At 48.6% G+C, this 16944-nt stretch overlaps 1 protein-coding gene across 3 annotated transcripts in view; it reads right to left on the bottom strand.

Annotated features, from left to right (window-relative positions):
- The window catches only part of LOC119165140 (putative Hedgehog signaling attenuator pxb), a 665846-nt gene that overhangs the window by 8197 nt on the left and 640705 nt on the right, over nucleotides 1-16944 (bottom strand). The gene's annotated exons all lie outside the window — the stretch shown is intronic.

Raw genomic sequence — 16944 nt, 5'->3', positions numbered from 1 at the left:
TGTTACGGTCTTTAGTGCACTCTTACACAATAAATATAGCTGATAAAATGCCCCTTCTGGTAATGATTACCGATAATTTTTTTCAAAAAGAGGATGCGAACCATTTGCAAGCATAACACGTTCGAAAAAAAAATAGGAAGAAGACAACCTATTTACATAGAACTCGCCAACGCAAACTGTGACTTAAATCGGGAACACTGTTTCCAATTTACAGTCTTTTGATTGTAAAAATACATGCCTTATACTATAAATGGCAATCGGCTACGGCCTTTTCACAGTTTCTTTTCTTTTATTTTCCTAAATAAGAAAAATATCTTTCTTGAACGACGATCCCGAAAGCACTGACAAAACCTGGGAACCACCAATTATATCGTAAACAGGACCACAAAATGGGAGAAGAGAAAGAAAGACAGACACAGGCGCCATTTCGTGTACAGCCGCGGCCACGTCTGTGTAGACCGCGCAGGCAGCTGGTTTTTGCTATGCGTGGCGAAACCTTAGGTCAGTTTCTGACTCTGAAGTGCTGTGTATACCGCGCAGGCAGCTGGTTTTTGCTATGCGTGGCAAAACCTTGGGTAAGTTTCTGACTCTGAAGTGCTGTACCAAGAGCCTGCGAGGCCTAGTTGTCAGGCTGAGCAAGTCAGAGCCCAATACTGCCAACAGGTTTCGCCGGCAAGAGAGCAAAAGACCGGCTGCTCGCGAGCTCTATACAAAGACGTGGCCACGGCTGTAACGTCTCCCTTACGCTCGTATACCGTTTCGTTTCGATATTTCCGACGAATTTAAAGCTACAGCAGCAACTCTCCTAAATGTTAACTAGTTTGAGAAACACGAAATGGAGTAAACAATTATTGATTGCTATACTTACGAAGTCCTTTACGGGCATGACAAGCATCACGCACAGCATTCATTTTATGACTACACACAGGCTAAAAAGAAGAAAACCCGTCAATCAATCAACATCCGTATTTCGCTGTAACCTGCTTCCTGATTATTTCCTTTCTAGTGAATTGGGCGTGAAATAAGCGTTGTTACCTAATTTATATGTTATGTTGCTGGAGCCATCGTTCCCCGACTTTTATTCAAGGCTGCAGTTGGCGCGTGTAGGCAGCCTTCCTCCATCAAAGAGAAGGAAAGAGCGGGAGCGCATACGCGGTGCGAATGGTGCGTTGCATCCTGTCATTAAAGCAGCGAAGTGTTGTTCGATGGTTTATGCGTGCGCGCAGACTCAGAAAGCAAACTTTTTGGTGGGAGCACATCTTTCTGCTTTCCTTTCGACTGGACATATATGTCCTCCCTGCTTTCTGCGAACAACGTTCAGAGACAGTCATTGGCGTCTATTCTAGCACACCTTGACAGATGCCCCCTGAAACTATTCTTGCATGCAGTCGACAAAGGCCATCGCGGCTGACCAAGGCGCAACTGAGGTTTCCCAACATGAACGGAACTTGGACAAGCGGCTGTGACAGTGATGTTGTGAACCACGCCAGGGTGGTGTACTGTGACTGACTGCATCAGTTGTGCGCTGTCTTTCCTCACGATCTCCCCCATTTTGTTCCCAAGTGTAGGGTAGCAAACCGACTGTCCTGCACTGCTCCCCGCATTTCCTTCTGTTTCTTCTTCGGTGAAAGCGTCAGCAAGTCGCAAGGAATCATCGTCCCGAGTCTAGAGAAGGAGGTGGATAGGCGCAACGCTGACGAGCGCAGATTCAGAGCCGCGAAATACGCGGGTGCCATCACCGGTCAGATACAACTGTCGCACTGGATGAAGGAATGCTAGCGGCGTTTAAAATAAGAGATCGCGAATACGACGAGACAAACCTGCCGAGTCCAGAGGGAAAACTGCGGGTCCGACCATCCGTGCAAACCTTGGTGAGCCGACAGTGGCGCTCGCGAGATGGCATTGCCGAGTTCGGCGAAGATAACTTGTGACAAGTGCAGGCATTGCGGTGCTCGCGCGAAAACGACAAAAAGAGAAGGTACATTTGACTCGACGAAGGAGCGGTAAATCTTGTTCGAGACCAAGGAGAAGTGAAAAGCATAAGTGTGCCCAGGTCGTAATAGGTTTTTCGCTCGGAGCCCCCGGGCTCAAACTGGGACGTGGAAGCTTGTTAGCGGCCGAGAAAAAAAAAAAAAAAAGATGAAATCCACGAAGGGCAATAGACGAGAACTTTCGAGAGCTGCGGGGCAGAGTCACCGAGCATTTTATTGGCATGAGCAGGCTGCCACTCGAGAAGGGCCAGGGGAATCAGCGATGATAAGAAATGCGGTGGGGAACGCCTACAGCGCTGAGGACGAAGCGAGCCCAGTTTTGGCGATCGGCTATACTTGCTCGATGCCATGCTTATGAAGGCTTTAGATGTTCCATTAAAGGCGAAAATGGAACGTCCGCGTAGGGGTCCCAAGGCGGCGTCAACGCCTACTTGAGTGAGGCAAAAAAGACATCACGTGATGACGCTACCGCATGACGTCACCAGATACAGTGACTTCAAAGGATGATGTGATAACAAGACGATCCCGGGAGAGAGAGAAATTCTGATCTCGGAGGCAATGCGAAACTACGTTAGGTGCAGAAAACTTTCAAAGGAGGGCCAGAACGTCGGCGTTTAAGAAACAAAAAAAACAGCAAGATGGCTCTCATCCTGTGTAAACTTTTTGCGCTCAGGGGAACAAGGGGAAGAACGCAAAGCGTGTGCGCTCGCCTTGCTCGTCTCATTTGAAGTAAGCCAGGTGTTTGAGAATACCAAACTGGAAAAAACTAGCCCTATTTATTTCGATGTTAAGTAATTTACGAGTTCGGGGCTCTAAGTGCTATTGCGGCGTTGTCTATATACATTGTAAACGGGCTAATAGAATGCAAGAAGTGTTGTGTATGCGTGCGTGTGTGTGTGCGGCTGTAGGTGATGTGATTCATTTACTAGTGAATGCATTATCATCCCCCAGCACATCGAGAAGAAGGCTCGCATTTCATTAAAGAGATTTTTTCTTCTGCTGTGCACCTCTCTACCCATATTTCCAATAAATAATTTTACCTATTGAAAGTGTAGGCAATACCCGTTTGCGCAAGACCATAATTATCGCTAATTAGTGTGACGCCATATTTCACTCTGAAGAAAGAACAACTCGTAATGTTGCAATGAAATTCCAAGCCGAAAAGAGAAGAAAAAAAAAGAGCAACGAGCTATAAGCGGCTTTCGTTACGCAACAGCACGCATACGAGAAATCCAAGAGCGGTTCAAGGCAATCAACAGCTCCGCTGAGTCCGATCAAGCCACCTCTGGCGGCAAACGTAGCCGAAGTGAAGGAAGAAGCAGTCCGGCTCAAACCCGGCCCACTTTTTTCTCCATTCGGGTTCTTCTTCGAAGACAAGGCGATGCCACGCAAAGGCGAGCATTTCCGACGGCTCCCAAAGTCGGACGCAATCTGTCAGCCAATCTGGCTGGAGCGAAAGTCGGCAAGCGGTACTAGCAGACGCGGCGGCAACAGTGAATAATGACAATCGATCCGCTCAACGGAAGCTCTTGGAGACAATGGACTCGGATCGATCGACCTCTAATGGGTCCCGCCACGCCAGCACACATTCTGCATGCCATCACGCTGCTGGTGTATACGCAAAGGGGCCAGAATAGTGTTGCCTCTCGTACAAAGGCAGCACTGGTTGACGGCAGGCGGTTGGAACTTCTCCGAGGAGATGGTCCCTTTATGATGTAGTTCTGAACACAGGACGGACGGAACCGTTAATAACATCAGGATAGAAAGGAGTATGCAGTTAAACACATAGGCAGCACACATGTGGCATAATCAGCATGTACGCAGCTGCTTAATACTATTTGCAGTTTTACGTTCCAAAACCCTCATTATGACAGACGCCGTGTTGGAGGGTTCCGGATATTTCGACAAAGTGGCGTTATCTTACGAGCATGCACAGCACAGGGGCCAGCTCGCCTCCGTCCAAGGTGCCGGGATAGAACCCTCGGGGTCAGCAGCCGAGCTACACAACCACTGCTTCACTGCGGCGGACTTTGAACGTGCTGTTAGGGACCTCACAATTTCGATACGGTATACTCTCATGGCCCCACTGCTTACGTCGCAGTATTTCTTTGTCTCGGGCGTGACACGGGGCGACATACAGCGACCCCTACAACGGATGCAGTGATCAACGCAGCGCCCTGCGTCAACTTTTTCACTCGCAGGCACCCCTCGCTTCCTGCGCGGCCAGAAGGGAGCGCCGCCATTTCCACATCACGGTCCGTTGCGCCGAGCAAACGCTGCGAAAAAGCGAGGAAACGGGGGAAAAAAGAGAACAGAAGGGGCGCCGAAGAAGGGAAGGCACGAGTTCCACTCGCTGTGCGCCCCGGGGCTGCAACAGCAAACTTCCGCGCGGCTGGACCCGGAAAACAAACAGCGACCAGGGACGCTGCCACGTCATCGACGTCTCCCGCGGCCGTCAAATCGCGAACGACGACAAGCAGCCGGGCACTCCTTTCCCCTGCACTCTTCGTACACACGGATCGAGGGGAAAAAGGTTCGGCCTAGTGCTGCCAAGTCTGAAGGAAGTACGGGGCCTGCTCTCTTTCTTTCCCGTTCTGTTTTCCCGTTCTTTCTTTCAGAGTTTATTTTTCTCTTTATTTCAATTTTCTTCCGATTTATTCCCTTTCCTTCTCTCTCTTACTAATTCTTACTTGCTCTCTCTTTTTAATTTTTTTATGCGCGATCTTGCCTCTGACGTGCTTTACTATCATCATCATTATCAAGGTGCTCGAAGAACAAGAGGAAAAATGTAGAAGTCCGAGCTCGTTGGTTGCACATAACGAGGGGGTTTCGGCAAGCTACTTGGGAAGACGGGAAGACAACCCACCCCTGAAGTAGCAGCTAGACGTTCAGCTAGCAGTCTCCCCTTCTCTTTGACGCTACAGGTAGCTGTGTTATTTTGCCTGCGTCATACCAAGCGCAACGCGACTGAAGCCTATACTTCGTCGACCCAACACAAGACGTCAGATAGCGCTGTACAGCTTTTGGTGTTCTCGGTTTGGTTTTGGCTTGGAAATATTCGGCCAATCTCATTTCTTGTGTAATCTTGACGCCTAACTAAGGAATGCATAAAAATGGCTGATTGGGAGTGTTGGTCATTAGCGAGAGCTGAAATGCGAGCGCGTAGCGTCGAGAGGGACTTAGTAAGAAAACACTTGTTCTTATCGCATACTGTCTACATCACACGCTCGCCTTTCAAGCAAAAATAAAAGAGGCTTTCGACGCACATTCGTTTCTTCCAAAGCCGATCTTTTAAATTTCCCAGAGCGCTAGCCAAGCGTTTACGTATGAGCTTAAATGACAAAAATGTTGGGAGTTGGAGCGGGCCGACGCTTAACGGTGGCAGTTGCAAGGCCTGCCCTTGCTATTTCCCACGGTACTTAGTATATGCGAAGTTTAACATCTCACACCGAATAACATAATCACGCCAATTAGGTCAAACACACCTAATTTGCGAGCTTATTGTGCAGACCGGCAACGCTACGGCTCGGCACTGAGCACCCAACGTGTCGGTGGACTGACATGTATTGAAAAATTTTAGTTTGCCCGTCAAGTTCTTGCAGTTTTTTTTTCAAGGGTGATCAGAGCGGTTGACATTTTGAGTTTTTTCCCCACAATGGGCCATTTCCATAATCCACGAGTAAACGTTTCTGCGCTGCATATTCAGTTCACTAAGGAAGGCACCTGCCAAGATTCGAGTGGATTGGAGGTCGTAGATGCACGTGCTCGTTATCATGTGTGTTCATGCCATGAAGGCGAAGTTTACATTTTCCACTTGGTCGTGCAAGCGAACAGCGCTTCAACCGTTGCCTTCTCCGTTGTTATTAAACCGGTAGAGAATAGCGGAGCTCAACCAACTTTTGTGCAATGACACATCGTGACGACATTAGATGCCGAAAGCCAAGACCCTAACTGCATGCTTGGCACCTAAAATGCTCCGAGCCAGCAAGACAGCAAACACGCATTCATTTTCCGTGGTAATGAACAAGTTGGACAGTTGGCGCCTACCAGATGAAATTCTACGGAATCTACGCGCATCACAAGGCGCTTCATGCGACACACTTTGCTGTTTCTCTTCCTTCACTTAAAGGGACACGAAAGAGCAAAACGCTTTTTTTGCGCATCAAAAGTACCATTTCACAATCGCGAAAACACCCTTCTTAGCGCGACACCACACGTGATACGCGAGAAAACGTGCTAAAGAAACTGAGGGTTGAGACGTCACCTCGAGATTCCCGCCCCAGACACCGTGACGCCATAAATTTTTGGAGGCATCTACTGAGTCCTACATAGCTTCTAATCCGTAAAATTGAAGTAAATTGTCATCGGAGGGTGACATAGAGCTCACGAAGTTTCAGGAAATTTCATGGACAGAATGTCGCGAAAATACGAAAAATACATTAGAAATTTTTTTTACGTCACGCGCGGAGATAACGGCGCGAAATTTAAAAATGAAACTTCAACCTAAATTTTCTCCGCTAATAATGAACTTATGAAAATGAAACTTATGCCATTACAGTTTTCAGATTGCAGTTTATCAATCTGAAACTAATCCTTGTTTCTCTTTAGCGCCCCCTTTCAGCACAGGGTAGCAAACGTGAAACACTTATCTGGTGAAGCCCCTTGTGTGCCCTCCCTATACAGTCATTCTGTGTCCCTGCAACAGCTCTTACGCAGTTACGGCGCTGCATATCTTAAGGACGATCGTAATAATGTGCATGCGGTTTGTGAACTAGCTCGACCCGTTTTTCAAACAAGACACGAGGTAAATGCTGGAGCACCGGCATGAGATATTCTTCTTATCTGCTCGCGATTCGACTTGCGTTCCCCGAAAATGGATTCTGTTTCTTGCGCAGTCAACTATGCACAAAAAAGAGAAACATTGACTGTCTTCTTTTTTTTTTCTTCCGCTTACTGAGCGACTATGAGCAAGATAAGACCTTAACAACGCTCGGCGAACAACTGCCCGGAGTGGGGCTTATTTCATGGGAGGCAGCGACGTGGAAAGGAACTTGTGCGATAATGAAGAAAGAAAGAAGCAACCATAGATAAGTAGAAACAGGGGCCCGCTGATTCGTCCATCCACTTACAACTCCCCTGAAGGCACAATTTCCATTTGCGCTGCGGCGGCTTTCAGTTGCCGCTGTGAGGTCGGCAACAGTCGCTTACACCCCCCCCCCTCCTCCCCCATCGCAACCTGCCAGTTCTTTTATTGAAAAAAATATAAATACAAGAAAAGGAGAGAGGCAGAGACGCTTTGCGCATCGCCTACGACGCGACTCTCCCTCTGCTCCTTTTTAGAGGGATGCTCTCCCTCAAAAAGCGAACTCTCCCAGATCCCTTAGCCGTTGAAGGTGCGTTCTATTCCCCTTTCTCCCAATCAGACGCAGAACAGTTATTTCGCGGCTGCACCGTGTTTTTTTCGCTTCAGACCGAGAACGGCCTCTGCACTTCAACCCCATTTCGCTGCTCTCCAAAACGTGCGTCCTGTAAAAGGGACAAAACAGAAATGCAGACTGAAAGGTCGGACCTAAAAAGGAGAAATAAAGAGGAGAATTTCTCGTGACTTCTTTCCGATTCTAGCCAATTCCCCCTCCTTATTACAATATCCGACCCCACTTTCCCGTCTCAACGAGATATAGCGACATCGTCGACGAGCGCGGTGGAAGTGCGTCATCTCGAGCACAGAAGCACGGCCGCTGCACAGGGAGATCGAGCAGCCGTGGCAGGAGTCATGGCCCTCTGCACGAAAACACACACACTCTTCATCGGACTGCGAATCCGAAATTAGCTTGTTCGCCAGATAGCACCAGATAATGATAATGTACCTGTGGAGTTTTTTTTTCTTTTTTTTTTTTGTAAGACGCGTCGTCACCCTCAACTTGTAACCTTTTCGTGAAAACCCATTCTCTCCAAACTGAACTCCTTTTTTTTTTTTGCTGCTTATGGCCAGCCTTCGTAAGTTTTCAGTTCGAAATGTCACATGTACGCCATTCATGAACGGCGGAGTCAACAGAACAGATAATTGTTTTTTTTTTCTTATTAAACGCACGTGAGCAGAGGCCTCCCACTGACCACATTCACACAGATAAATAAATCCAAGTTTCTGCGTATTATAAAAATTATGGCCCTGATGCCTAATGCGATCCGGTAAAGAGAAAAAAAGAAAGAGAGAAACGCGACATTATACAATAAATAATCGACAGGTCATTTGGCATAAAAAAGGCAATAAAAAAGAAAAAAAGGCAAAAATAACAATGAACGGACACGCACGATTGAGACACGACGGCAAAAAGAAAGAACGGGAAATCAATGAGATGAACGACCGGTTTGCTGTATGCTTCGTAGAGAGACGGGCGATTAAAGAAAAAAGAAGAGAGAGAGAGAGAGAGAGAGAGAGAGAGAGAGAGAGAGAGAGAGAGAGAGAGAGAGAGAGAGAGAGAGAGAGAGAGAGAGAGAGAGAGAGAGAGAGAGAGAGAGAGAGAGAGAGAGAGAAGAAACGCGAAAAGTGCCACTTCATCCAAAAGTACATCACAGTTAAACATACTAGAACACATTTCTGAGGCAATTCATATAATTTGAACAAGCGGCTGTGACAGTGATGTCGCGTACTGCGGCATAGTGACTGCTGGTGGAAGTGGTAGTGGTTAAAAGAAAAAGGAGGCGCTTAATTTCTGCAGCCCGGTTGGGAGCACGGCGCAGCGCCTAGAATGACTGGCTGCGTGTGTGTAGTTTGTCATGTGCTGTATCTCCCACCCGTATCATGCCTCTTTCGATTTTCCCTTTCGCACGTGTAGGGTCGCAAACCGGTTGTCCTTGATTGGTTAACCTTCCTGCATTTCCTTCTGAACTATTTCTTATCGCTCTATTCACTCTGTGGTGCCACAAATGTAAAAAGCCTCCACGAATTTTTAAAAAACGGGTGGTAAATAATGGTAATAAATCAGAAAACATTTCACGAAATTGACTGGAAAGTATTGACCTTTTCAGCGGTTGGCATTTATGCAACACTTATCACAAATAGACGTGCGGCTCATGTTATACCTTTATATCCCCCCTTCTCCCCCCCACACACAAAGAAGATTTAATTTGTGTAGCGATAGCTGTTTCTTATAGGAAAAAATCAAGAATTTGTAATATTAATGAGAGCTTTCAAACCTACACCCGAAACGCGCCATGTTACGGTGGACCACAGGACCAAGCACAAGCGCTTGCGTCTGTTCGCGCTCCCCATTTAACAATAAAATAAGCATCAATAATACTTGCTCTTAAAGAAGCTACTGAAGGTACTCTGCATGCTCCAGATGCTCTACAACAAGAAATTGGCCAACTGTCTTTTTTGGAACAGCTAGAATGGAAGGAACCTCTCACCGTGGTAGTTTGTGGCGGACTCCATATGAGGATCTATCCTGGATTTTGCTAAACATTGCACCTCCTTATTAAATAAAGCCTCTCTCGTCATTACAACGTACATAGACTTTGTTCATAGCATGGCGCACATCCATTCTTTCGTTTCCCAGCGTAAGGGCATGTCCCTTATTTTTACAGGAGAGATGACGTGATGCGCATGCGTTTACTCACCACGTACATGCGGTATACTAACACTACCTTGGCTACAAGACGTTCAAGGTGGCCCTATTACAGAACAGCCCTGTCTATTTACGATCTTTTCGGATATTGGGCGTGTCGAACTGGAGCTCGACATACAGCTGCGCTCATGCGAGCGTAGCTCAAATGAAGCCGTGAAAGTGAAGAGCTTCAGTGTTGCCGTCGGCGAGGCTACATATACGACGCCTTCAACAGGAGACCCATGAGCAGCAACCATGCGAGCACAAGACCGTTGGGTGAACGTTTTGTATTCCCAAGATGCCACATGAACGCTCGCGTCAATTTGGACAGTTACATTCACAGGAAGTCTGGCAAAGCGTGCGACTCGGAAAATGACATTTAATTCACACCGAGCACAAATGTTACGCAAATGTGGCAACAGCTTTCGGGAATTCGCGGACATAAAGCCGATGTCTGCTCGCGTACCATAAGCCAGAATTGGTTCCTCACGTACCGCTGCGTGAATGAGGGGAAAAAAAGAACTGGCAAGCAGGAAGGTTAGTCAGTTCTCAGACCAGCGCAAAACGTGTTCATAGCTATAACATCGTGAACATTGAGCGCAGCGGTTAGGGCTCGCTGGTCGGCAACATGGGATGGCAACAAATCAGGGCCGTCAGCCATCTTTATGGCTCGTCTTGTTGTCGCTACTTGAATTCCGCATTTGTTATTCTGTAAACGCTTACCGTACTTATAGGTGAAGGCAATGTACCTTACCGATTTAGCTAGGTGTTTCTTTTGTTTGTACAATACGCTCTTACAAATTATTAATGGCCAATAGCATTTGGTCAACATCACAAGGAGGCATCTTTTTCATTTCCTTAAAAAAAGAAGTACGAAAGACTTACAATCTCGTTGAAGCAATGAGACGGCTGTCGCTATGTTTCGTGATAAGCATAAGAGCGGCTGGGGGAGAGTAAACGCCTTCTCGCACGAAGGCCTCTGGGCAAGTGGCACAGAAACACGCGCGGCGAACAGGGCTCCTAATGACGATGCGCGAGCTAAGGGTCAAGCCAGGCAAAAGAAGGGGTTCGGGACAATCCGTTGTGGGCGCGCGTAGACGCCAGAGCCGTAATCAGCTTACAACGCCGGCCCACAAAGCAGCGCCGACGCGCCAGTTGGTTCCTCATTACGCGCTCCGGGATTCGCCACCTCCGCAGTCCTAGTCGTCATCATCATCATCGGCACACAGCAACGAAGCTTTGTGTCCGCCAAGTCGGCAGGAGCAGCTTTGCTCTCGTCTTAGCCAACGTGGCTAAGGCAAGCAAAACACACCGAGGATTATGCGTCGTCCTCCCGGAAGCTGATTAGGTGCAAGCGGCTTTGTGTTGTGCCGGCCTTGCCACCCCCCTTTTCGCAGCAATCACTCGCTTGCCGCGTTGTACAGAAGCTAGCTATATAGGAGGCTGAAAAACCGACGCCGGGACGCGCAAGTTCTCCACCGCGAGGTAAGGCGCACCAAGGACGGAACTATATCCTTACACGTGCAGTCTTTGTTCGGTTTCGCACTCGAGCGATTGGCCGGAATCTGACGACGACGGCTGCATCGCAGGCGCATTAGCCGAGAGCGAACGTTCTCGAGAACGGGGCACTGACGGCGCCGTGAATTTCTTCCGAGATCGGTTCGGCACAACAGGGCTAAAAGATTCTGACCCGGGCGACAGACATCTCAGGAGTGAACGCTGAAGGGTTCGTCTGTGTCGCGCGCTCAGCTTATCGCTGCCACAACGGGTTCCGCTCTGCCGCACACGATTTCCAGACAGTTTCCGTGCTTCCATCTTTACAACCTTTTGCAACAATTTGCATCTTTCTTCATGCGTTTACATTACTGTCAAATGTATAATAATAATAATAATAATAATAATAATAATAATAATAATAATAATAATAATAATAAATATCTGCGGTTTTATGCCCGCGCACTATAATATGATTATGAGAGACGCCGCAGTGGAGGGCTACAGGAATTTCGAGCATCGGGTGTTCTTTAACGTGCACCGACATCGCAGAGTACACGGACCTCCACGATTTCGCTTCCATCGAGACGCCGCTGCCGCCGCCACAATCGGACACGCGACCTTGCGGTCAACAGCCCAGAGCAGCATGACCACTGCTCCACCGCGGCGGACGACTGTTAAGTTCCATGGCCCTGGTGAAAGCCGTAGCAGAGCGTCGGCTTACAAGATGCGAAACAACACGAAAATACCCACCTAAGATACAGGGGTAACAGCGTGACAACAATTGCACCGATCATAGTTCTTTTTCTTACGCTCTACACAGAAACAAGCCACTAGAGCGGTGGGGATAAACGGAACGACATAACACACGAAACTTCGACGACCAAGTCCTCCGGGCACTGCTTGCTCCCCAGGCACTTTGAAATAGATGCGGCGTGGAACTGGGCAGCGTTGTGAAAAAAAAAAAAGGCAATTGGAAAGATGTCGGCCTGCAATGGTAAGTTGGCCTCGTGGGAGCGCTGCAAACAGCGGCCGTCCCGCAGAGGGAGAGCGGTGCTCTGCGCGCCCCAAACCACAGTCGTTGGGAAAAGCTTGCGCAGCTCAGCGGCACCAGAAAAGCGCATACCGCAGTCTATAATCGGGACGGGATGAAGGGTAAAAAAATAAAAGAAAGAACTCGGGAGGGGGTTCGGGCGGTTGTTCCGAACCGAGCCCTAAAGACACCCCCTCCCCCGCCCCCTTTCGTTTTTCCAGCGTCGACAACCGATTCCGGCGCACACAGACCAACTCTGTTTCACGAGAGGCTAGCGTAATGACGACAATATAAGGGAATCAGAGACGTCGAAGCTTCCCGAACGCGGCATCTAAAGATTTGCGCAACCTTTTCCCCGCCCCAGTGCAAACAAAGCCGGCTGCATCAAAGGTCCCCATTTCGCGGAGGGCTCTCCCTAACTTCACTGCGCCCCTGTATCCCTTCCGCCGGTTCCAAGAGACAAACAACAATGAATTAGAGTGGCCGGAAGAGAAGGATACCGCATTTCAGCATGTATAATCGGCCAGCAGTACACGAGGGATTACAGGTTAGCTGCCAGCTCATAATAAGATCACGTGTTATGTGACACCAACAGGCAGAAAAGATGTTTCAAGCTCGCCGTCATGTGCTGACTAATGTTCTTACGTTTAAATGAACATGTATACTCCATAAAAAGAGAACGGGGGGAAGGCCGCCGAAGTATCTGAATTGCTTGAGCATCGGACATGTTATTCGAAGGTCGCTTCGGTCCCGCAGCGGCGAGTTATCTTTTCGTCACTTTTCTAACCAAAAGACAACACATTTCCGTGGTTACCTGGGCATTGTGGTATCGTCGGAAAGGATCCCGCAGATGCTCACGTGACACATCGGGAAGCAAGCAGCGTTCCGCTTCCAATAGCGAACAGGCAGATTCGTCAACTGGCCCGCAGTCTCACACTGGCTGAGTGGAACACACCAAGCATACGACGTACCAGACTACATGATATTGACCCTGCACTACAACTCCGGCATCCACTCGGCCTACATCGTCGTGCAGCTTAGCTTCCATATCGCTTTTGGCAGGGGTTGTTTGACTGACAGTACGGCACGCGATAAAAATATCGAACACCTGCTGTGCCACTGTCCTCGGTTTGCCTCAGAGAGACAAGTACTTGCCAAAGCATTGCGGCGACTGAATGTTCGGCCACCTTCTGTTGTTACGTTCGGCCCGGCAGTTCGTCTCCGCAGACGTCGTTGTGCGTGAGCCGGTCTGCGAGAAAGCTTTCACCCCGATATCGGAGCCCCGTCAGAAGCGAAAAGCACGACGCTGTCCTGCAGGTGAGCCAGGCAGTTTGCTGAGGCCGGGTTACGAGAAAATCGACGGAACCATCGCGAACAACCCGTTTGTTGAACGGGGTTGAACAGTATGAAACGGCGTCACTGTTCCAGTTCTCATGAAGTCAACGTCTCCAGACAGCCATTGTCGCCTATGCGAGGTCGTGACAAAGAACCAACAGTTCGGAAGCGTGGGAGGGCGTCGCAGTCGCATTTCCCAGGGATCAAGCACCTGGCCTGCCGAGTTCGAAAAACTTCTGGAACGCTTTAGCTGAACGCAGCCATGGACCGCTACTGACGTTCGTGTCGGCGACCATTCTCGGGATCCCCAGAGGAGCTGGACTTTCCCTCTCCACCGGACTCTACCCCTCGCCCTGCGAAGTCTTCAAGACATGGGCCGGGTGCGTCATTGTGTGGTGCGCTTGTGTTGCCCATTGGACATTTGCGTCCGTGTTTCTCATCAGCCGAGTGGTCCAATATATTTATTTGCCTTTAATTTTGCTGTTTTGTATTCTATTTTCTACTGTAACCCCCCTACAACAATGCCCAATGGGCGATGTAGGTACTTGAATTAAATAATAAATAAATAAAATCTGCACCCTTTCTGGTGGGTGGGTCACAGACTTCTGCACCATTTCTTGTGAGTGGGTCACTGAGACGTGGCAACAGTGGTCACCGCTTTCTGCGGACTGTCGTGTAAGGAATCGACGGGCTATAAAAGCCGAAGACTTTTTGTACATGAGAACTGAATCACTGTACAGTTCCTTCTTTCTCATCATGTAAATAAACCTTCGTTCTGTCTCTAAGAACGCGTCTCCTCACATGAAACGTTCAGCTATGTGGACGACGGCGGGGAGCCAGCTACAGTAAAGAAACCCTCCGTACCTACCATTGACCTCTTAGACCCTTACACTGTGCAGGTGCTATTACAGCACCGCCCACATATCTCGACAGCCCACAAGACAGTGAAAGCCCTCTCCTCTTTCTTTGAGGACGATGGGTTTGTGTGAACGCCTCTGGCTTGCGATGGAGTGAATTTACTGTCTGTCTCTAGTTTTTTTTCCCTTCTTTTCCCTCTTTCTTGTCGCCTTTCCTAATCCTCCAGTGTAGAGTAGCCAGACGGATGTCTTTCTGGTTAACCTTCCTGCCTTCTCCCTTTGTCTGTTTCCTTCCTTTCTTTCCCCACATATACATTACCTTACTACAAACAATATCCCCCTACTTTCCTAGACAGTGTTCCCTGTAAGTTCCGACTATTGTTGAGTCTAGCCTGCAAAAAATCTTCACTAATGCAAAGAAGGAACCTATATATAGTCGTTTGGCATGTCCTCAAGAACAACTGTGCTCCCCCGACTTTATAAATAGTGCACCTTTCGCAAACACTAATAGGCCAACGTCACAGTGCATAATAAGCGCAGATGGCACAAACAAGGTGTGCATGAAGCGTCACTATCAACACGACGTCACAGTGCGGTGCGCGAGATAAGTCGCAATGGGGGTAACGCATAGCAGCCAGATGGCGCAGTGTTGATGCGCTTACACTTCAGCTCATGGTTGACCTCGGTAGATTATGGATTACCGTGAGCCGATGGTCCGCATTTCGACAAAGGCGAAAAGGTAGAGGTACCTATACTATACGATGCCAGTGCACGTTGAACACATCAGATGGTGGAGATTGCCGGAGCCCTTCACTACGGCGTCCCACAATAAGAGCATAGTTTAAGAACGTGAAACTTCAGGTGTTCTTACTATTAATTTACAGCTCCTGTTGAAAAAAAAATACATATTCGCAATGAAAACCACAGCAGGCTGTGACGTTTGCTTTGTGCACGCGTACCTTCGTGAAAGCCAATAAATCGATTAGGCAGTGCAAGCGAACATGCGGTAGCCTCCATCTCAACGATCGAAACTGGGACATGCGAGGCTCCAAAAGCAAACAATGTGCTGGCGTGCTAGCGCGAAAGAGAGACTCCCATTGAAGAGTTTCGGGGGGGGGGAATCAAATAAAAAGGTGAAGTGAGCGGGACGTGCCTGCATCAATACGGCAAGCGTGACTGTATTCGGGCACCAAGGATGCCGCACTCGAGGTGCAACTCCGAGTCATGGAGGCGCAAGGATGGTGCACAAATAATGCATCCGCGCTTGCGCAGCACATTCGGAAGGCCACTTGCATGGGGATACTTGCATGACACACACACACACACACACACACACACACACACACACACACACACACACACACACACACACACACACACACACACACACACGCACACACACACACACACGCACACACGAATGAAAAAGATGCATTGCGCAGTCACAAACACAAACAAACAAATCAAAAAGATGCATTGCGCAGGGAGCGCTACACAACCTAGTGGTGGTCCTCACTGGCGGATCTTCAATTTTTCCAATTTCGCGGCCTCTGTTCTTCCCCGTTTCTTATGACCCGCCAGCTCCAAGTCAGCCCCTCTCCTTCACCTCCCGCCCGAAGCTTTTTTTAATGCTGTTTTTTTTTCTTTTCGCTATACCTGTCCAGTTTGCTGGAAGCACAAGTTCGATTGCATCATTTTGCCTCGTAACAATTTTTTTTTCCAGTTTGGGTTCACTGCAGGCGTAGGAATACGCGAAGTATAAATACATAAAATGAGTAGATAGGAAAATAAAAAAAAAACGCTCGAATGGACTCCACGCCGACGACAGCGACGCTTGTGTCGAAGGACCCACGGCCACGAACTGCTGCACGCCGCAGTACTGAACAGCAATGAGAAAAAGAGGACGGGGCCCCATGCGAAATTGAAAAATGCACGCCCGACTACAGAGCGCACCGCAGTCCGCAAATACGGTGCACTTCTGGGCGCGCATTCGCTTGGGCCAATCACGAGCGCCGGCGAATGCGCGCCACATCGTTGCGTCTTCTGGTCGAGTAAGGAACGAGCAGCGAAGCGCTGACTTGATCAGAACGAGAGCGCTCACCTGCAGATATGACGCCAGGTTTACCACAGGTTAGTATTAACGAGGTTCTTCAATTGTTTAAACATCAAAGGAACGTAGCGTTGAAGGCATTCTGAATTCTGAACAGTGTGCCATAAGCTTCGCTTTAAAGAAAACGGGGGTGAAATATGTCGGGAAGGGCGTTTCAGCTCTTCTAACATGAAATCTGTGGAGCTTTTTCTTAGTGAGGCGCTATCGGTGCGAAGCCTGCAAGGATGTTTAAGCTGTCTTGAGAAAACTGCGTCGAAATGCAGCTAGGTGATGCTTCTTCTTTCCTGCAAGCCGAAAGGAAAGGGTCTTTCTTTGCTCCACTACTGTTGTCGGCAATTTGGTGGGCCAACTATGCCTTCCTCATTTGTGGGATATATCATTTTTAGGAGGGGGGTGGGAGGAGGGGCTCATACTCGTTTATTGATTGATTGATATGTGGGGTTTAACGTCCCAAAACCACTATATGATTATGAGAGACGCCGTAGTGGAGGGCTCCGGAAATTTAGACCACCTGGGG

Source organism: Rhipicephalus microplus, chromosome 8, assembly GCF_043290135.1.
Source record: "Rhipicephalus microplus isolate Deutch F79 chromosome 8, USDA_Rmic, whole genome shotgun sequence".
NCBI classification, from domain to species: Eukaryota; Metazoa; Arthropoda; class Arachnida; order Ixodida; family Ixodidae; genus Rhipicephalus; species Rhipicephalus microplus.
The sequence above is the reverse complement of the archived record's forward strand: the minus strand, read 5'-3'. Positions and strand labels throughout refer to the sequence as shown.